This window comes from Heterodontus francisci, chromosome 12 (assembly GCF_036365525.1).
Source record: "Heterodontus francisci isolate sHetFra1 chromosome 12, sHetFra1.hap1, whole genome shotgun sequence".
NCBI classification, from domain to species: domain Eukaryota; kingdom Metazoa; phylum Chordata; class Chondrichthyes; order Heterodontiformes; family Heterodontidae; genus Heterodontus; species Heterodontus francisci.
The window spans coordinates 107,725,114-107,752,263 of NC_090382.1; the positions used below are offsets into that span (position 1 = coordinate 107,725,114).

Sequence of the window (27,150 nt, forward strand, 5' to 3'; positions counted from 1 at the left end):
TGCGCAGGCTGTTTGCTCCCTGCGCAGCACATTCCCAATTGCTACGCAGCTGTGGACCCGCGCAGCTTAGAGGGAATATTGCCTGTGACTGGAGTCAATATCCAGCACCTCCATCAGCAGCACACTGTGGCTGCAGTACATACTAACTACAGGATACACTGCCGCAGCTCACCGAGCTTACTGCACCGCACCTGCTTCCTGTGACCGAGAAGGACACAGACAGAAATATGATGGAACCCCCGTCACCTTCAGGTTACACACTGCCAACTTGGAGAAAGAACCTTTATCATTGATATATCAGTATACTGGAACTTTGTACATAACAGTAGGAGTGTTGGGAGGTCCACCACCATCTCGGGGCAACTTGGGATGGGTGCTAAATATGGCCTTGCCAAGGGCACCCACATCCCAAGAACAAATAAACAAAAATCATGGAAACAGACAAATGTCCTCTTGTAATTTTATGACCTTACTGCTAAAGCCTGGAAAGAGCAGTAAAGAGCAAGACTAACATAGCCGTAGAATCTCACCTGAACAAATAAGGTTTGCTGAGCTGTTCAATTGTCACCTACTTTAAATTAGGTAGCAGATCTGATAGAGCTAAAATGCATTATACTTTGGAAACTGAAGAATTTGAGACATCCAGTCTGCAAGTTTCAGCTCTATGTTGTGAGACTCTGAAAATGACACCCGTGCTCCCATCGCCTGAAACTGCAGAGTAATGAAATGCTGTATTTTTAATTCATGCCACTGACACTCCTACAACTAACCAATCGAAAGAGAGAAAGAAAGAAACATAATTTGCATTTATATAGCACCTATCATGACCTCAAGCCATCCAAAAATAGTTTACAATCAATTAAGTGTTTTTTTTATTGCAGTCACTCTAGCAATGTAGGAAACAAAACAGCCAGTTTGCACACAGCAAGCTCCCACAAACTGCCATGTGATAATGACCTGATAATCAATTCTAGTGATGCTAGTTAAGGGATGACTATTGGCCAGGACACCGAGGAGAACACCCCTGCTCTTTTTCAAATAGTGCCATGGGATCTTTTATGTCAAGCTGATGGGGCAGACAGGCCTCGGTTTAACGTCTCACCTGAAAAACTGTAGCTTCGACAGTGCTGCACTCCCTCAGTGCTGCACTGGGAGTGGCAGTCTGGAGACAACTTACAGGATAATTTAATCATGAGGATGTTTTTCCAGCTTCATTCAGTTAGTTATTATGACAGGGAAAGAATTTACCAATGCAGTAGGAGGAACGTAGAGGGTGTATGCTCCAAATCCTTGACCAATGGCATCTGAAAACTCTTTCATTCCCTTGAACTACATGTGAATTAAGACCAGGAACTCACTGGGCCTGATTTTTAGGCCCCATTGGGGCCGGGAAAGGAGATGAGCAGGTGCTGGTTTCCCGGCTCCATCCGTGTCATTTTCCCAGAGGCGGGGTGGGGGGAGGGGGGTGGGTTGGCAGGGCTACCGGCCGACTTGTGTCAGGTAGCCGGTTAAACCAATTAAGGGCTTATTAAGATTTGTCAATAGAGGCTGACTGGGATTTTCCAGTCGGCCTGCAGGTTCCCACAGGCGGCAGGGGGCCACTTTAACTGCCTGGAAGCGGCCTCCTGGCAGCAGGCAGGGGAGCCAGTGCTCCAGGCAGGCCTAGAGGCCCTTCCTGCCTGTCTGGGTGCAGCAGCAGCCACAGGCCACCCCGTCGAAGGGTTCACCCCCAACACCCACAGTCGTGGCTGTCACAGGCATTTCTTCTATAAATTTTAAAAAAGTTGGAGCAAGAGCCCGCTCCTACACTTACTTGCCATGGCATTCCTCGGCTGCTGCTTCCAAGCTGGAAGGCCTCTCATTGGCCCTCCAGCTTCGACAGCACACCCACCCTCCTTAACTGGGTGGCGAGCCCGTTCTCTGGCCATTAATTGGCGGCTCTGGAGAATATCACAATGAGTAACCATTTCCCACACAGTCCGAGTTCCTGACCCACATTTCAGCTGTACGTCAGGGTTCAGAAACTCACAGGGAGTATCCAGTCCCTTTCATAACAAATGTTCTGCTATTTATTTTGCTGAAAGTTCTCTCCTCTATTCCATGAGGTTGAGATAATCCTCCATTACTTCATCCAAGAGACCATTCTTCAGCGAGTGTCAGCAGGATATCCCAAGATGGAAATACAATTGACTGCAATCCTAGTTAATGTGTGGGAGCAGTTGTACAGTGGTTATATTTGACTTTTCTGCAGCAGTTTGGCGCAACGGAGTGGCTTGATAGACCATTTCAGAGGGCAGTTAAGAGTCAACTGCATTGCTGTGGGTCTGGACTTACATGTGGGCCAGACCAGGTAAGGACGGCAGATTTTCTTCCCTAAAGGACATTAGTGAGCCACATAGGTTTTTATGACCATTGATGATAGTTTAACAGCACCATTACCGAGACTAGCTTTTCATTCCAGATTTTTATTAATTAATTAGGGCATTAGCCTGGGCCTCTGTATTACTAGTCCAGTGACAGTACCACTAGGCCACCATCTCCCAGGCTCACCACAACCATTTCAAGGGCAATTAGGGATGGGCAATAAATGCTGGCCTTGCCAGCGACGCCCGCATCCCATGAAAGAATATCAAAACAGAATTGCTGGACTCGTAATGCCTGGACTAATGATCCAGTGAAACGTGTTCAAGTTCCACCTCAGCAACTGGGGAATTTAAATTCACTTAATTAAATAAGTCCACAAATAAATGCTAGCATCCGTAATTGTGACCGTGGGCTAAATTTTGCCACGTGCGTCGTAAACCCAACATCGGAACCATTTCCGGGTTTTGACGCCACAGTGTGTCTCTCGGCTGAATTTCACAGGAGAAGCCAGTTGATAGGCTGCCTTCACATTTGCCATCCAATTCGGGGGTGCTCAGGACAGTCTGGCCCACTGAAAGAGAAGCCGGCAGCCTCTGGAGTGTGACCATCGGGAGCGCTGTTGAGGCCCAAACAGCAGGAAAGGCAGGGAAGCACTGGAGGTGCATGAGTATCAGGGGACCTCACGAGGCTCATGACGATCGGAGACACCCATCTCTAGGAATTTCACATTCAGTGGCAAGGCTGTGAGATGGGAAGACAGCTGGCTTGTCTTTTTCCACCAGTATCATTTAAGTATCCTTCATCTGTAAGGCAGCCTCTACCTCCCGCTTTGCAGTCGCCTCCTTTTCCTTGCCGGGGTGTGGACACAGCAGGGCAGCCTGTGCGATGCTGGCAAAATTCCTGTGCTTCTTCAATTAGCGACGTCAAGTGGCTCCTTCATTGGGTTGATTGCAGTCCCGCTGCTGCCAAGTGGAAAACTGTCTTCTCCATGAAACAGGGCAGCACAGTGGCACAGTGGTTAGCACCGCAGCCTCACAGCTCCAGCGACCCGGGTTCAATTCTGGGTACTGCCTGTGTGGAGTTTGCAAGTTCTCCCTGTGTCTGCGTGGGTTTCCTCCGGGTGCTCCGGTTTCCTCCCACATGCCAAAGACTTGCAGGTTGGTAGGTCAATTGGCCATTATAAATTGCCCCTCGTATAGGTAAGTGATAGGGACAGGTGGGGATGTGGCAGGAATATGGAATTAGAGTAGGATGAGTGTAAATGGGTGGTTGATGGTCGGCACAGACTCGGTGGGCCAAAGGGCCTGTTTCAGTGCTGTATCTCTAAACTAAGCTAAACTAAACCACCTCTGAACAAAATTGCAAGGAGGCGGCAACATGTTGGGTAACTGGCACGCCATCTTTTGGCTCGAATTTGCCAGACTCCCTACCTCCACAGCTGCCTCCGGCTCTACGGGAAAAATCCTCCCCACGTAACGACCAGATTGTGATAACGTTCCATCTGGCTCCCTTTAGGGAAGACACAGGCGACGCCAGATCCACACTTAACTGCCCTCTGAAATGGTCTAAACCACTTAGTTGTAGGAAGGTAGCTGAACGCTGACTTCTCGAGGGCAACTCAGGATGGGCAATAAATGTTGGCCTTGCCACATTCTGAAAATGATTAAATAAAAATCCTGGCCTGACACACAATTGGTAGGAGAGGTCACTGGTTACAAATCGAGTGTGAAAATCCTGTCTGATTCTTCTATTCCCTAGTCGGCTGTTAAACCCAATTGCAGCGTCCCAACTTTCTGTTACCTGGTTGAGGCCAGCTAGCGCAGAACAGACTGAGGACCAAACCTCAGCGTCACACTGGGATGGTGCCTTCAACCAAGAAGCTACGGCCGGCCATTGTTAAATTCTGTTTTATAAAACTGTCTATTTGTTTTCAGTGAAGTCTGACTGTAACATTTTACTTCTCACTAACTGAATATCGAGAGAGAGAAAAAAAAAACATTTACTGCTGTCAGAGTTACTGAATGCTGTGGCCCGCCTGTATTCCCTGCTGAAGGTACAGAATGGAAGGAATGGATGAGGAGTGACCCTGGCAAATAAGCTGAGAGGAAATGGCTGCTTTGTACAAGATTGTACAGAAAACCCTGTGCTCCAGCTAATGGATACAAACATTTACAAATCAGATTGCTTACAGTTGAACAATGGGGAATTCTTAAAGCCATCTTTAGGAGCTATAGTGCGTCAACAGTCTCTGCTCAATAAAAAAACTCTGCCAGAATTTATCTACTGTTCTGACAGCTGGCAGAAAGCAAATGTCAACCGTCCAATCTTAACCGCAACCATAAAGATTGGATTAACTGCCAGCTAAAGGTTGCAGGTAGCAGAAGAAACAAATGGCTGATGCAAGGGAGCTGAGGATTTAACCTTTCCCATCTTCACCTTCACTTATTAAGTGTGCTCTTCTTTGGCCTCCTTGTCTCGAGAGACAACGGGTAAGCGCCTGGAGGTGGTCAGTGTGCTGATAATCAAAATGTAGGGTACCTTCTGCCCTTAGTTCAGCTAAATCCCAAGCCCCTCCAATTCACAGTCCGGATAAATCCTCACATTTGCTGCTGGATCGGTTTTCATTCACAGTAAAAACAAAAGTTTCCTTGTCCTGTTAAGAATCGTGAGCATTCACGCAATGACCCAGCAATCTGGAGGCCCGGGCTAATGCCCTGGGGACATGGGTTCAAATCCCACCACGGCAGCTGGTGGAATTTAAATTCAATTGGCGGTACAGTGGCGCAGTGGTTAGCACCGCAGCCTCACAGCTCCAGCGACCCGGGTTCAATTCTGGGTACTGCCTGTGTGGAGTTTGCAAGTTCTCCCTGTGTCTGCGTGGGTTTCCTCCGGGTGCTCCGGTTTCCTCCCACATGCCAAAGACTTGCAGCTTGATAGGTTAATTGGCCATTATAAATTGCCCCTAGTATAGGTAGGTGGTAGGGGAAATATAGGGACAGGTGGGGATGTGGTAGGAATATGGGATTAGTGTAGGATTAGTATAAGATGGGTGGTTGATGGTCGGCACAGACTCGGTGGGCCGAAGGGCCTGTTTCAGTGCTGTATCTCTAAACTAAACTAAATTCAATTAGTTAATAAAAATCTGGAATTGAAAGCTAGTCTCAGTAATGGTGACCATGAAACTATCAGCAATTGTCGTAAAAACCCATCTGTTTCACTAATGCTCTTTACGGACGGAAATCTGCCGTCCTTACCCAGTCTGACCTACATGTGACTCCAGACCCACAACAATGTGGTTGACTCTTAACTGCCCTCTGAAATGGCCACTTAGTTGTCATGGGCAATTAGGGATGGGCAACAAATGCTGGCCTTGCCAGTGACGCCCACATCCCATGAAAGAATAAAAAAAAGTTAGGCCACAAGAAAAGGGTAACGGTGAATATAATAAAGCTGTTCAAAATGTTGAGAGGCTGAGATGATGCTTATTTTTACTGGTTGGGTATTCAGTAAAAAAGACAGTCTAGGTTAATTATTAGAACATGGGGGCACATGGGTTACAAGAATTATTTTCAATTAGTGGGTCATTGGGTTATTAATGCAAGATTAATCACAATGTTTCAGAAGAAAGGTAAGCACAAAGAAATATATTAAATGCTGCAGGAAAACAGAAAGGAAATTGAATTGGAGTTTAATTCTAGCACAGGGTAAAGAGGTTAGCTTTAATGCAGGGAAATTATATCGCTCCAATGTGGAGGTAGCACCAGTACAGGTGCAATTAGCTGAATGGCCTCCTTCCTGAATACACAATAAATGGGAAAATACTGAGAAGTGTAGAGGAAGTGAGGGACCTTGCAGTGATTGTCCACAGATCCATGAAGGTGACAGGACAGGTCAATAAGGTGATTAAGAAGGCATATGGAATCCTTTCCTTTACTAGCCGAGGTATAGAATATAAGAGCAGAGAGATTATGCTGGAACTGTGTAACTCATTGTTTAGGCCACAACTTGATTACTGTGTGCAGTTCTGGTCACCTCATTACAGAAAGGGTGTAATTGCACTAGAGAGGGTACAGAGGAGATTTACGAGGATGTTGCCAGGACTGGAAAAATACAGCTATGAGGATAGAGTGGATAGGCTGGGGTTGTTGTCCTTGGAACAGAGAAGGCTGTGGGGAGATTTGATTGAGATGTATAAAATTTTGAGGGGCCTGGATAGAGTGGAAGTGAGGGGCCTATTCACCTTAGCAGAGAGATCAGCGACAAGGGGGCATAGATTTAAAGTGATTGGTAGCAAAATTAGAGGGGAGATGAGGAAAACAACTTGTCACCCAGAGGGTGGTGGGGTCTGGAACTCACTGCCTGAAAGGGTGGCTGAGGCAGAGACCCTCAACTCATTCAAAAGGAGTCCAGTTGTGCACCTCAAGTGCCGTTATCTGCAGGGCTACAGACCAAATGCTGGAAGGTGGGATTAGAACAGGTGGATCGTCTTTCAGCCGGCACAGACACGATGGGCCAAGTGGCCTCTTCCTGTACCTTAAACTTTCTATGATTCTAAGATTCTTGCTGAAATTTCTATTTCTTAAAGCCAGCCGAAAGACAGCCACTGACCTGAGTTGGAAGGAACTTGGTTTCAAAGAATTGTTTGAGAAAACTGGATGGTACAATAGGTTAGACGCTAACTTGTTACCTCATGGGGGTTTCAGCTTTTAACAGATCTAGAACAAAGTTGTAACTGAAAAGAAATGCATCATCTACATCATAGGAAGATAGGAAATAGGAGCAGGAGTAGGCCATTCAGCCCCTTGAGCCTGCTCCACCATTCAACTAGATCATGGCTGATCTTCTATCTCAATGCCATTTTCCCACATTATCCCCAAATCCCTTGATATCTTTAATATCTAGAAATCTATTGATCTCTGTCTTGAACATACTCAATGACTGAGCCTCCAGAGCCCTCTGGTACAGAATTCCAAAGATTAACCACCCTCTGAATGATGAAATTCCTCCTCGTCCCATTCCTAAATGGCCTGCCTCTTATTTGGAGACTGTGTCCCCTGGTTCTAGACCCTGCACACCACACCCTCACCCCCACCCCCAAGTCAGGGGAGACATCCTTCCTGCATCAACCCTGTCGAGCCCTGTAAGAATTTTGTATGTTTCAATGAGATCATCTCTCGTTTTTCTAAAATCATGTCCCAGCACATGGCAATCCTTTAACATAAAGGGCACAAGGAAATTCCTTTTGACCTTTCTCATTCCTGGTGATGTCCTACAGTTATTACACCAAGAACTGGAGTGATTTCTTGGGCTAATCAAATTGTGGGATGTCACAACTGGAAAATTAGAAAGATTTTCCTCCTTTTGATAAAAGGTTATCGATCTGAAACATTAAACTCTGTTTCTCTGCCCACAGATGCTACCAGACCTGCTAAGTATTTCCAAAATTTTCTGTTCTTATTTCAGATTTCCAGCGTTCATGGTATTTATCTTCTGAACACTTTCAAGCCAGGTATAGAACAAGTGAGATCAGAGTACATCTCTCCTACTCTGGTACAGCATTGGGTCTCAATCCCAATACTCAAATGGCACTCCTATACAAGTGACATTTATATTTCCAACCAAAGTCCTCATCAAGGAACTCCTCTTTGCTGATGATGCTGCATTAACATCTCACACTGAAGAGTGCCTGCAGAGACTCATCGACAGGATTGCGGCTGCCTGCAACGAATTTGGCCTGAACATCAGCCTCAAGAAAATGAACATCATGGGACAGGATGTCAGAAATGCTCCATCCATCAATATCGGCGATCACGCTCTGGAAGTGGTTCAAGAGTTCACCTACCTAGGCTCAACTATCACCAGTAACCTGTCTCTCGATGCAGAAATCAACAAGCACATGGGAAAGGCTTCCACTGCTATGTCCAGACTGGCCAAGAGAGTGTGGGAAAATGGCTCACTGACACGGAACACAAAAGTCCAAATGTATCAAGTCTGTGTCCTCAGTACCTTGCTCTACGGCAGCGAGGCCTGGACAATGTATGTCATCCAAGAGCGATGTCTCAATTCATTCCACCTTCGCTGCCTCCAGAGAATCCTTGGCATCAGGTGACAGGACCATCTCTCCAACGCAGAAGTCCTCGAAGCGGCCAACATCCCCAGCATATACACCCTACTGAACTAGCGGCGCTTGAGATGGCTTGGCCATGTGAGCTGCATGGAAGATGGCAGGATCCCCAAGGACGCATTGTACAGTGAGCTCGTCACTGGTATCAGACCCACCGGCCGTCCATGTCTCCGCTTTAAAGACGTTTGCAAACGCGACATGAAATCCTGTGACATTGACCACAAGTCGTGGAAGTCAGTTGCCAGCGATCGCCAGAGCTGGCAGTCAGCCATAAAGGCGGGGCTAAAGTGTGGTGAGTCAAAGACACTTAGCAGTTGGCAGGAAAAAAGACAAAAGGGCAAGGGGAGAGCCAACTGTGTAACAGCCCCGACAACCAAATTTATCTGTAGCACCTGTGGAAGAGTCTGTCACTCTAGAATTGGCCTTTATAGTCACTCCAGGCGCTGCTTCACAAACCACTGACCACCTTACCCATTGTCTCTCGAGACAAGGAGGCCAAAGAAGGGAGAGAAGAGAAGATACAAGTGACATTTATATTTCCAACATCCGCTTGTTACTCCTTCAAATAAGAATTTCCAATTTGCTGCTAATTAGTATCACGTTATAAAGAGACATGTAGAGGTAGGTGAGCACTCGGAGCAGTGCTGCTAATGTCTAGACAAAGCTCATTCACGTCAGGCTCCCATAGGCACCAGCTGTGGGGTGATGTTTATTCCACACTCTGCTGGATTCAGAATCAGGTATAAAGCTTTGCCCTGATGCACTGCACAAGCCCCTCCGCGTCCAATAGCATATTTCAGCGTGAGAAATAGATAAAATAGAAAATCGAGCTGGATGGATTTCTATTTGGTATTATACAGCAAGAAAACTCGGTCTTTCTGTAGTAAATTATAAACTGCCTAATTTACTAAGTTCAACACCCAGACTTCCGAAGAAGGGTCACTGACCCGAAACGTTAACTCTGCTTCTCTTTCCACAGATGCTGCCAGACCTGCTGAGAAGAACCTAACAGAGTTCTCTGATAATTTAAACTGAAGGAAGGTGAATTTTAGACTGATCACTTTTTTACCCCTCAAAATTCTAAAACCAAATTGATTCATTGAAGTGTTTGCGAGTTGTTGATCGGCTGAGGTCATCGCTGGATGAAAGAGGAGTTGGAATTTCGGATGTTGGACATTTTGTTTTCCCATCGGACGGCTGTGAGGACTTCAAGCAATCTTGGACTGTTCCACATTGGACGTTTCCACTTTGGCAGGAGCGTAAATCTGTAAGGACGCTAATTTTTTCTATTTTAAATGTTGTTTATATCTTAGTAGTTTTTGAGAATGTAGTTTTTCTAATTAAACAGTTAATTTATTGATCTAAAGTCACTTGGTTTGGTTAGCCTCATTTGGGGGTTAAAAGATGGTTCAATTCGGCTGTAGTTTTCTTTAATTTGGAAAGTTTAAAATGATACGTTAGGTGATCTGTGGAGGGGTGGGACTGAATTAACAGTGTGTTTCCCCCACCACAAGCAGAATCATATATTTTGATTGAGGGCTTTGTCTTAAGCAGTCAGTCGTAACACCAGCCACTCCTCTTTCCTTAAGACATGGAACACAAGGAGACAGAATAGTGTCATGTACCAATAAAACCTAAATTACTGAACTGTATTTACAAATCAATTTATCACTCTCTCCACTCTCACTAAAAATTTTAGATGACATACGATATTTCTGCCTGTGTTGATTTGCGGCAAGAGGTGACAGTTCTGTCCTCTGAAAGCATACAAAGGAATTTCAAGTGTGCGCTGTCCAGGAGGTTCCAAATATTTAACGAACAGTCAAGAAAATTTTGCACAGCGTACAGAAATTTCTGACTCAGGATTCTATAGTGTAAATTTCCCGCCCAGGTCATAGTCATAGAGGATAGAGACAATACAGTACAAAAGGAGGCCGTTTGACCCATCGTGTCTATGCTGACTCTCTGTAGAGCAATTCAATCAGTCCCATTCCCCCATTTTAACCCCATAGCCCAGAAAGTTTATCCCTCGTGTGCCCATCCAATTTCCTTTTGAAATCATTCATCGTCTCTGCTTCCACCACCCTCATAGGCAGCAAGTTCAAGGTTGTTACCACTCGCTGAGTAAAAAATGTTCTTCCTCACATCCCGCTTGTATATCTTGCCCAAAACTTCAAATCTGTGTCCCCTAGCCCTTGTGCGATCAGTTAATGGGAACAGATTTCCTTTGTCTGCCTAATTTAAACCTGTCATAATCTTGTTCAGCTCTATCAAGGGAGGCGGTGGCATAGTGGTAATGTCACTGGGTGAGCAATCCACAGGCTCAGGCTAATGCTCTGGGACATGGGTTTGAATGCCACCACAGCAGATGGTGAAATTTGAATTCAATTAATAAAACATCTGGAATTAAAAGCTAGTCTAATGGAGACCATTGTTGATTGTTGTAAAAACCCATCTGGTTCACTCATGTTCTTTAGGGAAGGAAATCACCATCCTTACCTGGTCTGGCCTACATGCAAATCTAGACCCACAGCAATGTCCTCTGAAGTGGTCTGGCAAACCACTCAGTTGTAGCAAACGACTACAAAGTCTAAGAAAAAGCACCACTGTTGTACCTACATCCCAAGGACTGCAGTGGTTTAAGAAGGCAGCTCGCCACCACCTTCTCAAGGGCAATTAATGACGGGCAACAAATGCCAGTGATGCCCACATCCCATGAACAAAGCCAAAAATCTCCCCTCAATCTCCTTTGCTCCAAGGAGAACAACCTCAGCTTCTCCAACCTAACCTTGTAATTAAAATCCTTCATCCATGGAACCATTCTGGTAAATCTCTTTCTGCACCCTCACATCCTTCCTAAAGTGTGGTCACCAGAACTGGACTCAATAATCTAGCTGTGGCCTGACCAGAGTTTAATAAATGTTCAACATAAATTTCCCTGCTTTTGTACTTAATACCTCTGTTCCTGAAGCCCAAGATCCCATATGCATTGCTAATTGCTCACTCAATGTGTCCTGCCACCTTCAAAGATCTATGCACATGCACCTACAGGCCCCTCTGTTCTTGCAGAGTCTTTAGAACTGTTCCACTAAGTATATATTGCCTCTACATATTCATTCTGCCAAAATGCATCACCTCACACTTGTCAGTATTAAATTCCATCTGCCACTTTTCTGCCCATTCTGCTCACCGATCAGTGTCCTGTTGCAGTCGATTGGTATAATCCTCACTGTGTGCCATACTTCTAAATTTGGTGTCATCGGCAAATTTTGAAATTTTACTCTATATTCCAATATTCAAGTCATTTATATCAAAAAGGCGGTGGTGCTAGCAGTGACCCTTGGGGGACACCAGAGTCTACCAGCCTCCAGCTTGAAAAACAACCATTTTTGCTGTTTTCTGTCCTTAAGCCAATTATCTTTAGCCAAGCTGACACTGTCCCTCCTATTCCATGAGCCTCAATTTTGATAACCAGCCTTTTATGTGGTACTTTGTCAAATGCTTCCTTAAAATCCATTTAGACAACATCAACCGCATTCCCTTCATCAATCTTCTCTGTTACTTCATCAAAAAATTAAATTAGATTAGTCAAACACAATATGCCTTTTACAAAATTCGTGATGGCTCTCCTTAATTAACTCAAACCTGTCCAAGTGCTTGTTGATTTTTTTCCCCTTGATTGTTGTTTCTAAAACCTTACTGATGTTAAACTGATTGGCCTTTCCAATACGTCCTTCCTATCAATTTTCACCCCAGCCATGACCTCTATCACCTCTGCTTCTACTGATATTTTTTTGTCTGCATCCTCTTCCTTAGTAAAGGTTTTATTTTTGTACTCAGAACTTAGAATTCTGTATGTTTTGAAAACTGAGCAAAGGATTTTTGCTCAGTGAAAGATACCTGCAAATAATCAGAATTCCTGCAATGTTTTGAAAGGAAGTTTATAACAGGAGTTGAACATTATGGGTGCTTTGAAAGGAAGTTGCATTTGTTTAAGGACAGGAAAGCCAGCAATTTCAAGGAAATTACAGGGGTTTGACCTTTCTTCAGAGCAGCTTTTGAGTGACAGGGAGAGACACTGTGTCTGGACATGTGACCATGTTCAGGAAGTTTCTTTTTTTCACCTTAGACCCTTTAAAAAGCCTGTGAATTGGACAAAGGGCAGGAATTTGAAATCTTTACTTTGACTGGCCTGGAGCAAGAGAGAAAACACCCACAGAAGTGTTACTTTTCTCTGTAAAAGGAGACTTGCATCTCTTGAAAAGGAATCCTGCATTTGAAAGGTGACAGATTCCTGTTGCCTCCGGTCTCTGAAGAATTCCAGTATCCAGTGAGATTCCTGCTGCCTCCTGTGTGCTAAGAAATCCTGAAATCTGAAGAATTCTTCTACTGCTAGACTGCTGCTTCAAAATCCAAGCAGACCTGTTGCTACACCCCTGATGGAAGACCTACGTGACGCCTGCTGCAGTTAAGTTGCCATGAATGTCTACCCATCACAGACTGTTCATCAACCTCACCTGGAAAGACTTCAAGTGGCATCAGACTATTCAACTCTGAGACACCTCACTGTACCGAAAACATCCTACCAGAATGTGATAAACTCAATTATTTTTAGTATTCCTTCTATTCCTAAGAAACAGCTGGAAACCAAAAATCCTTTCCCCCGGTTAACCGTTTTCTTTTTGAATGTATGTGTGTATGCATGAGGGTTAACGAAATAAGGGGATTTTCATATATAGATTTATTTCATTAGCAGTTAATTATTATTTTCTAATAAATAATTAATGTTGTTGTTGTTTAAAGAAACCCTGTTTGGTGTGCTTTATTCTGGGGGAAAATACAATGTTTAATTTGGCTATTCTTCAGTAGGTGGGAAACTTTATTTGATATGCTATGACCTGTGGAGTTAGTGGGACTGAATTAATGGTGCATTACTCCCACCTTGGTCATAACAACACCGATACAAAGTACTCTTTAAGTATTCTAGTCTTGCCTTGCACCTTTAAGCATATATCAATCACTCTCTTTGTCCCGAATAGGCCCATCTGGCCTCTGACTACCAGCTTACTATTTAGATGCCGGGAGAAGAATTTTGGGTTCCCTTTTATATTAACTGCCGTTCTATTCTCATATACTCTCTTTGCTAGTCTTACTTTCCTCTTCAATTCCCCTCTCAACCTTTTGTATTTGCCTTGGTTCTTGCTTGAAGAATTTATCTGACATGCATCATATACCCTCTATTTTTGTTTCATCATATTCTCTACCTCCCTCGTCATCCAAGCAGCCCCGTTCTTGGTTCCCTTACCTTTCACCCTTGTTGGAATGTACCTAGCCTCTATCTGAAACAGCTCCTCCTTAAAGATTATCCATTGTTTCATTACAGTTTTTTCTGTCAATCTTGGTTCCATTTGACCCTGGCTAGATCCTCAATCATCCATTGAAGTTAGGCCTCTTCCAATTTAGAAGTTCTACTTTAGATTGTTTCTTGCTCTTGTCTATTACTAATCTAAACCTTATTATACAATGATCACTCTTACCCAAGAGTTCTTCCTAGACACTTGGCCCACCTCATTCCCCAGCACCAGATCCAGCAATGCCTCTTTCCTCGTTAGACCGAGACTATACTGGTCAGGGAAATTCTCCTGAACACATTTCAGAAATTCCTCCCTCTCCTTTCCCTTTATTCTAACATTATCCCAATCTATACTTGTAATATCACCACTCTATATTTCTTGCACATCTCTGTCATTTCTCTGCAGATTTGCTCCTCCATCTCTCTCACTATTTGGAGGCCTATAAAATAACCCCCGTGGTGTGACCGTACCTTTTTTACTTCTCAACTCTAACCAAATGGATTCTGTCTTTGCTCTCTCAAGGACAGTGTCCTTTTCCAACACTACAATATCTTCCCTAATTAATACTGCCACCCCATCTCCCTTTTTACCTTTCCTATCTTTCTGAAAACTTTGTATCCTTGAATATTGAGAAGCCAGTCCTAACTATTTTAAGACACATTTTCATTATTGCCACTACATCGTATTCCCACAAGGCTATTTGTGTCTGTAGCTCACCAATCTTATTCACCACGTTGTGCATTTACATACATGCACTGTAAACCTGTCTTTCTATTCCTTGTAGTCCTTCTTAGTCTGTTCCTATCCTATAATGGTACTACTTCCTTCTCTACTACTATCCAACATTCTTACTCCTTTCTTCACCTTTTCCTCTTTTCTACTTCTATTAGCTGGTGTACATCCCCCTGCCAATTTAGTTTAAATCCTCCCCAAACACACTAGTGAACCTTCCCGTGAGGACATTGGGCCCAGACCTGTTGAGGTGCAACCCGTCTCTTTTGAATAGGTGCCTCCTGCCCCAGAACGGGTCCCAGTGTCCCAAGAATCTGAAGTCCTCCTTCCTGTATCAGGCCTCAAGCCACGCATTGATCCTCCCTATATTCCTATTTTTACTTTCATTACCACATGGCACTGGGGGTAATCCAGAGATTACGACCTTTGAGGTCCTACTTTTTAACTTCCTCCCGACCTCCTGAAAATCTGACTATAGCACCTCAATACCTGCTCTCTTTCTGTTGTTGGTACTGACATAAACCTCAACTTCTGGCTCACTCCCTTCCCCAGCAAGAATATACTGCACCCTCTCTGTGCTGTCCTTTACACTGGCACCAGGAAGGCAACACACCACGCGGGAGTCACTATGACTGTCGGTCCTCTAACTATGGAATCTCCTGTAATGACTGCATTTCTATTCTTTGCTGTTCCCTCCTATGCCATCCCTTGTCCATTGGAGCCATGGTCTGGACTGCACTTCTTCAACGTGTCATCACTCCCAGCAGTCTTCAAAGGTGAGTACTGGTTTGAGAATAGAACACATCCCAAAGACTCCTGCCTCTTCCTACTCTTCCAGATGGTCACCCATCTACTATTCTGAACTCTCACTGCCTTTGGGGTGACCACCTCCTGGAAGGAAACTTACATCCTCCCTGAAGCTCCGTAATGACTCCAGCTGCTTGGAAATCCTGAGCTCGAGCTTAAGCAACTGGAGACATTTCCTACACACGTGGTTCCCCCAAGACACATGAAGTGTCCTGAAGTTCCCACATGGCGCTGCAATTGCAAGCAACAGGTCTCAGCTGCCTGCCCTTAATTTAAGAATAAATCTCTATTCCCCCTTTTAGAATCTAGTTAGTACCTTGTATAAACTATTAATTTTGTTTAATGCCTCTGGACTTGTTCTGTGCTATTATTCTTAATACTAATTCCCTGACTTAGAATTACCCCGATTGAAATTTTATTAATTTGTTTAACTAGTTAAGCTATGAATTTAATACAGTACTTTATAGTTTCCAAGTCCTTAGTTTAAACCACATCCCTAGTTTTAAAATAAAACCTAATACTCACCAACCAATCACCTAACTGCTGGCATTGACGTTACTCACTGCATTTTTGGAAATACACTGATCAGGTCCACACTGTTCCCCTCTCTCTCTCTCTCTCTCTCTCTCTCTCTCTCTTTAATCTCTGCTCCTGCTGCTGGTGTCTCTGATCAGGTCCACACTGTTCCCCTCTCTCTCTCTCTCTCTCTTTAATCTCTGCTCCTGCTGCTGGTGTCTCTGATCAGGTCCACACTGTTCCCCCCTCTCTCTCTCTCTTTAATCTCTGCTGCTGCTGGTGTCTCTGATCAGGTCCACACTGTTTCCCTCTCTCTCTCTCTCACTCTCTCTCTTTAATCTCTGCTGCTGCTGGTGTCTCTGATCAGGTCCACACTGTTCCCCCCCCTCTCTCTCTCTCTCTCTCTTTAATCTCTGCTGCTGCTGGTGGCTCTGATCAGGTCCACACTGTTTCCCTCTCTCTCTCTCTCTCTCTCGCTCTCTCTCTTTAATCTCTGCTGCTGCTGGTGTCTCTGATCAGGTCCATGCTGTTCCCCTCTCTCTCTCTCTCTCTCTCTTTAATCTCTGCTGCTGCTGGTGTCTCTGATCAGGTCCACGCTGTTCCCCCCTCTCTCTCTCTCTCTCTCTTTAATTTCTGCTGCTGCTGGTGTCTCTGATCAGGTCCACGCTGTTCCCCCCTCTCTCTCTCTCTCTCTTTAATCTCTGCTGCTTCTGGTGGCTCTGATGAGGTACACGCTGTTCCCCCCTCTCTCTCTCTCTCTCTCTCTCTCTTTAATCTCTGCTGCTGCTGGTGTCTCTGATCAGGTCCACACTGTTCCCCCCTCTCTCTCTCTCTCTCTCTTTAATCTCTGCTGCTGCTGGTGTCTCTGATCAGGTCCACGCTGTTCCCCTCTCTCTCTCTCTCTCTCTCTCTTTAATCTCTGCTGCTGCTGGTGGCTCTGATGAGGTACACGCTGTTCCCCTCTCTCTCTCTCTCTCTCTCTCTTTAATCTCTGCTGCTGCTGGTGGCTCTGATGAGGTACACGCTGTTCCCCTCTCTCTCTCTCTCTCTCTCTCTCTCTCTCTTTAATCTCTGCTCCTGCTGCTGGTGTCTCTGATCAGGTCCACACTGTTCCCCTCTCTCTCTCTCTCTCTCTTTAATCTCTGCTCCTGCTGCTGGTGTCTCTGATCAGGTCCACACTGTTCCCCCCTCTCTCTCTCTCTTTAATCTCTGCTGCTGCTGGTGTCTCTGATCAGGTCCACACTGTTTCCCTCTCTCTCTCTCTCACTCTCTCTCTTTAATCTCTGCTGCTGCTGGTGTCTCTGATCAGGTCCACACTGTTTCCCTCTCTCTCTCTCTCTCGCTCTCTCTCTTTAATCTCTGCTGCTGCTGGTGTCTCTGATCAGGTCCACACAGTTCCCCCCTCTCTCTCTCTCTCTCTCTCTTTAATCTCTGCTGCTGCTGGTGGCTCTGATCAGGTCCACACTGTTTCCCTCTCTCTCTCTCTCTCGCTCTCTCTCTTTAATCTCTGCCGCTGCTGGTGTCTCTGATCAGGTCCACGCTGTTCCCCCCTCTCTCTCTCTCTCTCTCTTTAATCTCTGCTGCTGCTGGTGTCTCTGATCAGGTCCACGCTGTTCCCCCCTCTCTCTCTCTCTCTCTCTCTTTAATCTCTGCTGCTGCTGGTGGCTCTGATGAGGTACACGCTGTTCCCCTCTCTCTCTCTCTCTCTCTCTCTCTCTCTCTTTAATCTCTGCTCCTGCTGCTGGTGTCTCTGATCAGGTCCACACTGTTCCCCTCTCTCTCTCTCTCTCTCTTTAATCTCTGCTCCTGCTGCTGGTGTCTCTGATCAGGTCCACACTGTTCCCCCCTCTCTCTCTCTCTTTAATCTCTGCTGCTGCTGGTGTCTCTGATCAGGTCCACACTGTTTCCCTCTCTCTCTCTCTCACTCTCTCTCTTTAATCTCTGCTGCTGCTGGTGTCTCTGATCAGGTCCACACTGTTTCCCTCTCTCTCTCTCTCTCGCTCTCTCTCTTTAATCTCTGCTGCTGCTGGTGTCTCTGATCAGGTCCACACAGTTCCCCCCTCTCTCTCTCTCTCTCTCTCTTTAATCTCTGCTGCTGCTGGTGGCTCTGATCAGGTCCACACTGTTTCCCTCTCTCTCTCTCTCTCTCGCTCTCTCTCTTTAATCTCTGCCGCTGCTGGTGTCTCTGATCAGGTCCACACTGTTTCCCTCTCTCTCTCTCTCACTCTCTCTCTTTAATCTCTGCTGCTGCTGGTGTCTCTGATCAGGTCCACACTGTTTCCCTCTCTCTCTCTCTCTCGCTCTCTCTCTTTAATCTCTGCTGCTGCTGGTGTCTCTGATCAGGTCCACACAGTTCCCCCCTCTCTCTCTCTCTCTCTCTCTTTAATCTCTGCTGCTGCTGGTGGCTCTGATCAGGTCCACACTGTTTCCCTCTCTCTCTCTCTCTCTCTCGCTCTCTCTCTTTAATCTCTGCCGCTGCTGGTGTCTCTGATCAGGTCCATGCTGTTCCCCTCTCTCTCTCTCTCGCTCTCTCTCTTTAATCTCTGCTGCTGCTGGTGTCTCTGATCAGGTCCACGCTGTTCCCCCCCCTCTCTCTCTCTCTCTCTTTAATCTCTGCTGCTGCTGGTGTCTCTGATCGGGTCCACGCTGTTCCCCCCTCTCTCTCTCTCTCTCTCTCTTTAATCTCTGCTGCTGCTGGTGGCTCTGATGAGGTACACGCTGTTCCCCTCTCTCTCTCTCTCTCTCTCTCTTTAATCTCTGCTGCTGCTGGTGGCTCTGATCAGGTCCACACTGTTCCCCCCTCTCTCTCTCTCTCTCTCTTTAATCTCTGCTGCTGCTGGTGTCTCTGATCGGGTCCACGCTGTTCCCCTCTGTCTCTCTCTCTCTCTCTCTTTAATCTCTGCTGCTGCTGGTGGCTCTGATGAGGTACACGCTGTTCCCCTCTCTCTCTCTCTCTCTCTCTCTCTCTTTAATCTCTGCTGCTGCTGGTGGCTCTGATCAGGTCCACACTGTTCCCCCCTCTCTCTCTCTCTCTCTCTTTAATCTCTGCTGCTGCTGGTGTCTCTGATCAGGTCCACGCTGTTCCTCTCTCTCTCTCTCTCTCTCTCTGTAATCTCTGCTGCTGCTGCTGTCTCAGATCAGGTCCACACTGTTCTCCTCTCTCTCTCTCTCTCTCTCTCTCTTTAATCTCTGCTGCTGCTGGTGGCTCTGATCAGGTCCGCACTGTTTCTCTCTCTCTCTCTCTTTAATCTCTGCTGCTGCTGGTGTCTCAGATCAGGTCCACACTGTTTCCCTCTCTCTCTCTCTCTCTCTCTCTCTTTAATCTCTGCTGCTGCTGGTGTCTCTGATCAGGTCCACGCTGTTCCCCTCTCTCTCACTCTCTCTTTAATCTCTGCTGCTGCTGGTGTCTCAGATCAGGTCCACGCTGTTCCCCTCTCTCTCTCTCTCGCTCTCTCTTTAATCTCTGCTGCTGCTGGTGTCTCTGATCAGCTCCACGCTGTTCCCCCCTCTCTCTCTCTCTCTCTTTAATCTCTGCTGCTGCTGGTGTCTCTGATCAGGTCCACGCTGTTCCCCCCTCTCTCTCTCTCTCTCTCTTTAATCTCTGCTGCTGCTGGTGTCTCTGATCAGGTCCACACTGTTTCCCTCTCTCTCTCTCTCTCTTTAATCTCTGCTGCTGCTGGTGTCTCTGATCAGGTCCACACTGTTTCCCTCTCTCTCTCACTCTCTCTCTTTAATCTCTGCTGCTGCTGGTGTCTGAGATCAGGTCCACGCTGTTCCCCTCTCTCTCTCTCTCTCTCTCTCTTTAATCTCTGCTGCTGCTGGTGTCTCTGATCAGGTCCACACTGTTCCCCTCTCTCTCTCTCTCTCTCTTTAATCTCTGCTGCTGCTGGTGTCTCTGATCAGGTCCACACTGTTCCCCCCTCTCTCTCTCTCTCTCTCTTTAATCTCTGCTGCTGCTGGTGTCTCTGATCAGGTCCACACTGTTCCCCTCTCTCTCTCTCTCTCTCTCTCTCTCTTTAATCTCTGCTGCTGCTGGTGGCTCTGATCAGGTCCACACTGTTTCCCTCTCTCTCTCTCTCTCTTTAATCTCTGCTGCTGCTGGTGTCTCAGATCAGGTCCACACTGTTTCCCTCTCTCTCTCTCTCTCTCTCTCTCTTTAATCTCTGCTGCTGCTGGTGTCTCTGATCAGGTCCACGCTGTTCCCCTCTCTCTCACTCTCTCTTTAATCTCTGCTGCTGCTGGTGTCTCAGATCAGGTCCACGCTGTTCCCCTCTCTCTCTCTCTCGCTCTCTCTTTAATCTCTGCTGCTGCTGGTGTCTCTGATCAGGTCCACGCTGTTCCCCCCTCTCTCTCTCTCTCTCTTTAATCTCTGCTGCTGCTGGTGTCTCTGATCAGGTCCACACTGTTTCCCTCTCTCTCTCTCTCTCTTTAATCTCTGCTGCTGCTGGTGTCTCTGATCAGGTCCACACTGTTTCCCTCTCTCTCTCTCTCTCTTTAATCTCTGCTGCTGCTGGTGTCTCTGATCAGGTCCACACTGTTTCCCTCTCTCTCTCACTCTCTCGCTTTAATCTCTGCTGCTGCTGGTGTCTCAGATCAGGTCCACGCTGTTCCCCTCTCTCTCTCTTTAATCTCTGCTGCTGCTGGTGTCTGAGATCAGGTCCACGCTGTTCCCCTCTCTCTCTCTCTCTCTCTTTAATCTCTGCTGCTGCTGGTGTCTCTGATCAGGTCCACGCTGTTCCCCTCTCTCTCTCTCTTTAATCTCTGCTGCTGCTGGTGTCTCTGATCAGGTCCACATTGTTTCCCTCTCTCTCTCTCTCTCTCTCTTTAATCTCTGCTGCTGCTGGTGTCTCTGATCAGGTCCACACTGTTCCCCCCTCTCTCTCTCTCTCTCTCTTTAATCTCTGCTGCTGCTGGTGTCTCTGATCAGGTCCACACTGTTTCCCTCTCTCTCTCTCTCTCTTTAATCTCTGCTGCTGCTGGTGTCTCAGATCAGGTCCACACTGTTTCCCTCTCTCTCTCTCTCTCTCTCTCTCTTTAATCTCTGCTGCTGCTGGTGTCTCTGATCAGGTCCACGCTGTTCCCCTCTCTCTCACTCTCTCTTTAATCTCTGCTGCTGCTGGTGTCTCAGATCATGTCCACGCTGTTCCCCTCTCTCTCTCTCTCGCTCTCTCTTTAATCTCTGCCACCGCTGCTGGTGTCTCTGATCAGTTCCAGTCTGTGAATCAAAATATCATTCAATCTCTACTCTCAGGCTTCTCCAGTCCCAGATGTGCTAATGCATCGACAACACATTTAGGTAGTATATGAACCAAGTTAAGCGGCTTTTTAATCCTTGCACAATCCATAACATTTCCATCCTATCTCAACAATGTGATGCATTGTCTCTCCGTTAGTCAGACGAAGAAAGTCTGCGGTTTGATCCTGGCCCTTCTTTTCGGATAGTTGATTGCTCCTGAGGCACTGGAAAGGAGCCCTGCTGTTTGCCTCAGTGCCTCAAGCCAGGCCCTGAAAGCAGCCAGGTTTCTGCTCCTGATTAGAAAGCGTGCATGTTTGGACAGATAGGGTTCAGCTGCAATGCTCCTTAAGGGATGAACAGTGTGCCTCATATATAAAAAATGGTCTTTTGGGTCAAATGCTGTGAACTGCACCTCAGGGTGAGCCATGCCTTCAGGAGAGGAGGGGAGTAAATGGGATTGAAGGAAATACTTGCTTTTGTATTACAACTGCTACAGAATTGTGCTCTGGAAACACACAGTGCAACTAAATTATACCACAAAGCCCAGTCAAGTAAGAAACACAAGTGGAGTTTAAAAACCACAACAAAAACAACCACATTTGGCACCATAATAGGAGGCAAACAAAACAGGCTGGCAAAATTTACATTATGTACAAAAGCAGCCTTAGTGGCTTTGATAGTTCGAGAATGCTGCTACAAATTTGCATGTGTCTCAACTACCTCCTTCTTCTGCTGCTTATGTAGTAAAAAGACTGAACAGTGTGCAGCAGATCCTACTCACCGGGGCTCCTTGAGAATCAGCAATTCTTTAGCGACCAGAGTGAAAACAAACCCAGTATGTTGCTCACACCTTCACAGACAGCTCAACACTGTGATCATGTGTGGTGCCTTTATCCCAAACTTGTTTCCTTTCCTTCCATTCCCAGTCTGCGGAATCTTGAAGAATACTCAGTCCAGCTGCTGTGACAACCCTCACATAGAGGCTCCCGCAGCTCAGAGTTCCTGCTTGTTGAGATGTGAATGGATTATTAATGGGGAGCGTGATGGGTTCCTCACTGAGCCTGCCAAGGCTGGGAGAAAGAACAGAGATAGATAGATAGATAGAGAGGTGACTGCTGTTAAATCCCTGGGGCACTGGCCTCACCATCCCACGACACAAGCTCGTCAATAACATTACAAGATGGATGCAAGCCAACGCAAGGAGCCCTGCCGTCTCTGCCAGTGACCGTGACCTGCGCAAGACTACATGATTATAAATACAATCTCTCCCTTGTTAACACACTCCTCCTGGTATTGTATGTGAATAAATATTTGACAAGCAAGTTATTCACTTGGGAGCAGATCACTGGCAATTTTGCATTTCATAACATCTCTGCTTTTAATTCACTGCAATAACAGGACCAGGGCACATAATGACTGGTATAGTGTCGCAGGGCAAAAGTAAAATGGGTAGGGAAATTGTCAAATGGAAAAGCTAGGACTTAAAATTACAGATATGTACACTATACATAGAAAGCAATGGGGTAATGCTGTTCCACTGAAGGCTGTGAGTATAAAATAAAATAATAGACCAAAAAAATTGAATATTTTGTCAATTGGCTTCTTATTTCTTTTAGATTAATTTGTAAATATCACAAAGTAGAGGTTATGGACTCATTTAAAAGCCAGTATTGTGGTTTGATGATGATAGGAAGTCACTGCTGAGATGGTATAAGGAACCCCAGACGTGTTCCCACACTTCCAGTCACAGACGCAGGACATTTCCAAGCTTAGAATTATTAGATAAATGCATGCTTCATTCTTATTGAAAACTGCATGTCGTAATTCTCAGGCCTTTTAAGGCTGTACGTACACTGGACAGGTACTGCTCCCTCGTCCGCGTGACCGCGGTGACTGCAACAACTACCGTGGAATCTCCCTGCTCAGCATAGTGGGGAAAGTCTTTGCTCGAGTCGCTCTGAACAGGCTCCAGAAGCTGGCCGAGCGCGTCTACCCTGAGGCACAGCGTGGCTTTCGTGCAGAGAGATCAGCCATTGACATGCTGTTCTCCCTTCGTCAGATACAGGGGAAATGCCGTGAACAACAGATGCCCCTCTACATTGCTTTCATTGATCTCACCAAAGCCTTTGACCGCGTCAGCAGACGTGGTCTCTTCAGACTACTAGAAAAGATTGGATGTCCACCAAAGCTACTAAGTATCATCACCTCATTCCATGACAATATGAAAGGCACAATTCAACATGGTGGCTCCTCATCAGAGCCCTTTCCTATCCTGAGTGGTGTGAAACAGGGCTGTGTTCTCGCACCCACACTTTTTGGGATTTTCTTCTCCCTGCTGCTTTCACATGCGTTCAAATCCTCTGAAGAAGGAATTTTCCTCCACACAAGATCAGGGGGCAGGTTGTTCAACCTTGCCCGTCTAAGAGCGAAGTCCAAAGTACGGAAAGTCCTCATCAGAGAACTCCTCTTTGCTGACGATGCTGCTTTAACATCTCACACTGAAGAGTGCCTGCAGAGTCTCATCGACAGGTTTGCGCCTGCCTGCAATGAATTTGGCCTAACCATCAGCCTCAAGAAAACGAACATCATGGGGCAGGACGTCAGAAATGCTCCATCCATCAATATTGGTGACCACGCTCTGGAAGTGGTTCAAGAGTTCACCTACCTAGGCTCAACTATCACCAGTAACCTGTCTCTAGATGCAGAAATCAACAAGCGCATGAGAAAGGCTTCCACTGCTATATCCAGACTGGCCAAGAGAGTGTGGGAAAATGGCGCACTGACACGGAACACTAAAGTCCGAGTGTATCAGGCCTGTGTCCTCAGTACCTTGCTCTATGGCAGCGAGGCCTGGACAACGTATTCCAGCCAAGAGCGACGTCTCAATTCATTCCATCTTCGCTGCCTCCGGAGAATACTTGGCATCAGGTGGCAGGACTGTATCCCCAACACAGAAGTCCTTGAAGCGGCCAACACCCCCAGCTTATACACACTACTGAGTCAGCGGCGCTTGAGATGGCTTGGCCATGTGAGCCGCATGGAAGATGGCAGGATCCCCAAAGACACATTGTACAGCGAGCCCGCCACTGGTATCAGACCCACCGGCCGTCCATGTCTCCGCTATAAAGACGTCAGCAAACGCGACATGAAATCGTGTGACATTGATCACAAGTCGTGGGAGTCAGTTGCCAGCATTCGCCAGAGCTGGCGGGCAGCCATAAAGACAGGGCTAAATTGTGGCGAGTCAAAGAGACTTAGTAGTTGGCAGGAAAAAAGACAGAGGCGCAAGGGGAGAGCCAACTGTGCAACAGCCCCGACAAACAAATTTCTCTGCAGCACCTGTGGAAGAGCCTGTCACTCCAGAATTGGCCTTTATAGCCACTCCAGGCGCTGCTTCACAAACCACTGACCACCTCCAGGCGCTTACCCATTGTCTCTCGAGATAAGGAGGCCCAAAAGAACACTGGACAGATTACTTCAAAGTCAGCCACAGGTTTTCAAAAAGCTTTGTTAGTATTTAAAGAAGTTTCTCTAACATCTGGCTGTGAAGCATGGGGACAGAATGCAATTCCTGCAAACACAGCACGCTGTGTTCTGCGACTGTTTATTCCCTTCTGAAAAAAGTCACTTCTCAAGTTCTGCAGAAGCATTTAAAGAGACTCAACTAACTGCATTGTCTATTTAGCCCATTCTGAAACGGCCTTAACTGCTCTATTTGAATGGATTTTAATATTTCATCTGCATTAATTGATGCCATAACCATGTTCACAAACAAACTTGCTCTTTAGTTCAGCCTTCAAAGGCTAATTCTATCAATTTTCTGACATACTGTTATATAGTGAAATTTCTAAGCGCTCTCCAGCAGTATTAAGAAAATATGAGAAATTGGAGCAGGACTAGGCCATGTGGTCCCTTGAGCCCACTCTGCCATTCATGGCTGATCTTCTACCTCCACTTTCCAATCCTATCCCCAGATAGGAACATAGGAGCAGGAGCAGGCCATTCAGCCCTTCGAGCCTGCCCCACCATTCAATATGATCATGGCTGATCATCCACTTCAATGCCTTTTTCCCACACTATCCTCATATCCCTTTATGTCATTTGTATTTACAAATCTGTCGATCTCTGCTTTAAACAAACTCAATGACTCAGCTTCCACAGTCCTCTGGGTAGAGAATTCCAAAGATTCACTCCAGAGAATACAGGCCCAGTTTCCCCAATCTCTCCTCATAGGACAGTCCCGCCATCCCAGGAACAAATCTGGTGAACCTTCGTTGCACTCACTCTACGGCAATAATATCCTTCCTAAGGTAAGGCAATCAAAACTGCACACAGTACTCCAGGTGCAGTCTAACCAAGGTTCTGTACAATTGAAGCAAGACTTCACTACTCCTGTACTCAAATCCTCTTGTGATAAAGGCTAACATACTATTTGCCTTCTTAATTGCTTGCTGCACCTACATGTTAGCTTTCAGTGACTTATTGACGAGGACACCCAGATCCCTTTGTACATCTACACCTTCTAATCTCTTACCATTTAAGAAATACTCTGCACATCTATTCCTCCTACCAAAGTGGATAACCTCACATTTTTCCACATTATATTCCATCTGCCACGTTCTTGCCCTTAGTGTCCAAAAATCTATTGATCTCTGTCTTCAATACGCTCAACGACTGAGCATCTACAGTCCTCTGGGTAAAGATTTCCAAAGATTCACATCCCTCTGAGTGAAGAAACTTCCCCTCATCTGGTCCTAAATGGCCACCCCCTTACCCTGAGACTGTGACACCTAGTTCTGTACTCCCCAGCCAAAGGAACCAGCCACTCGGCATCTACCTCGTCAAGCCCTCACAGGCACATTATTTGCCATCCTATAATCTCTTGCAGAAGGTTAAGTTTCTGATCATAGGGAGTACAGTCCTACTATGGAAGCTAACTTCGTGCTCTGTAAGAATGAAAAAAGTGTAGGAACTAGCCTGGATCATTACAACGTTTAAAAAAACCGCAATGGAACTATAAAGCACAGGCTCCCTAATGGATGTGTTAATCCAGTGATCAGTTGCGTCACAAAGGGCAGGAACATCAAATGGTTCAATTCCTGCTGAATTAGCCGATCACAACAGATAGTAGTTGCCTCAGTTTCTCTGGGTTAGGTAAGGAAAGAAATAAGTAAATCAAGGAAGAGCTCGGTATTTAATGTAAGCTGCCTGGTGTGAAGATTATGGCTTTGGGTCAGACACCCATTCAACACCTGGTTCAATTTTACTCTCTATTGAATTCAATCAGACAGCATATAAAATGGCTGTCCAACCCGACTGGCCACATTCTGTTTGGTGGATTAGGTTACAATGGGGATGAAGGTTTCCATTTCTGATCACTATTCAGTGATTTGCTCTGAAAAGTGTGTGTGTTGGGTTAGGGTGTGATTGAATTTGTCTGTGACTGGATTCCCACCAGCAAGATCCAGCCGTGATACAATGGCCACTTAGATAGGGTGCAGAAGACCTCCAGCACCCAGGGAAGGAACCGACATCTTGAGGGGAGGAAGAAGGGGAGAATGTTGGAGCAAAGAAAGGATCCCACAATTACTAAAGTCGCACATTTCTTATAACATGGCTTTGTTAACCAGGTCAGCGACACAGAATTCTCTAGCAATATATTAAATATTGAATTTCTGAATTAATTCTTGTAATTTGTCAAAAACGCTTGATTAATAACTCCCCAATAGCAGTGACGAAATGGTGTGACACTGAGCCATACAGAACAGGAAGATCCCAGATTTGATTGCTGTTTCAGCTGATCTCAAACTGGGAGTAAGGGAGGTACATATTGGAATTATTTTCACACTGTCCAGACTTAGGAGCAGAAAACTCACTGTCGGTGTTGTTCCTGATGAACACCCAACGATTGTAAGACTGTAGAGACCCTGGGCTGGATTTTGTTCTCTGCCAGGCGCTGGGTTCTGTGATGGGGGGGAGGCCTGAAGATGGCTCTGGACCAGGCCCACCGTGGACCT

At 46.1% G+C, this 27,150-nt stretch overlaps 1 protein-coding gene across 7 annotated transcripts in view; it reads right to left on the minus strand.

The window, feature by feature from the left end:
* The window catches only part of ndst1b (N-deacetylase/N-sulfotransferase (heparan glucosaminyl) 1b), a 301,326-nt gene that overhangs the window by 110,258 nt on the left and 163,918 nt on the right, over positions 1–27,150 (minus strand). The gene's annotated exons all lie outside the window — the stretch shown is intronic.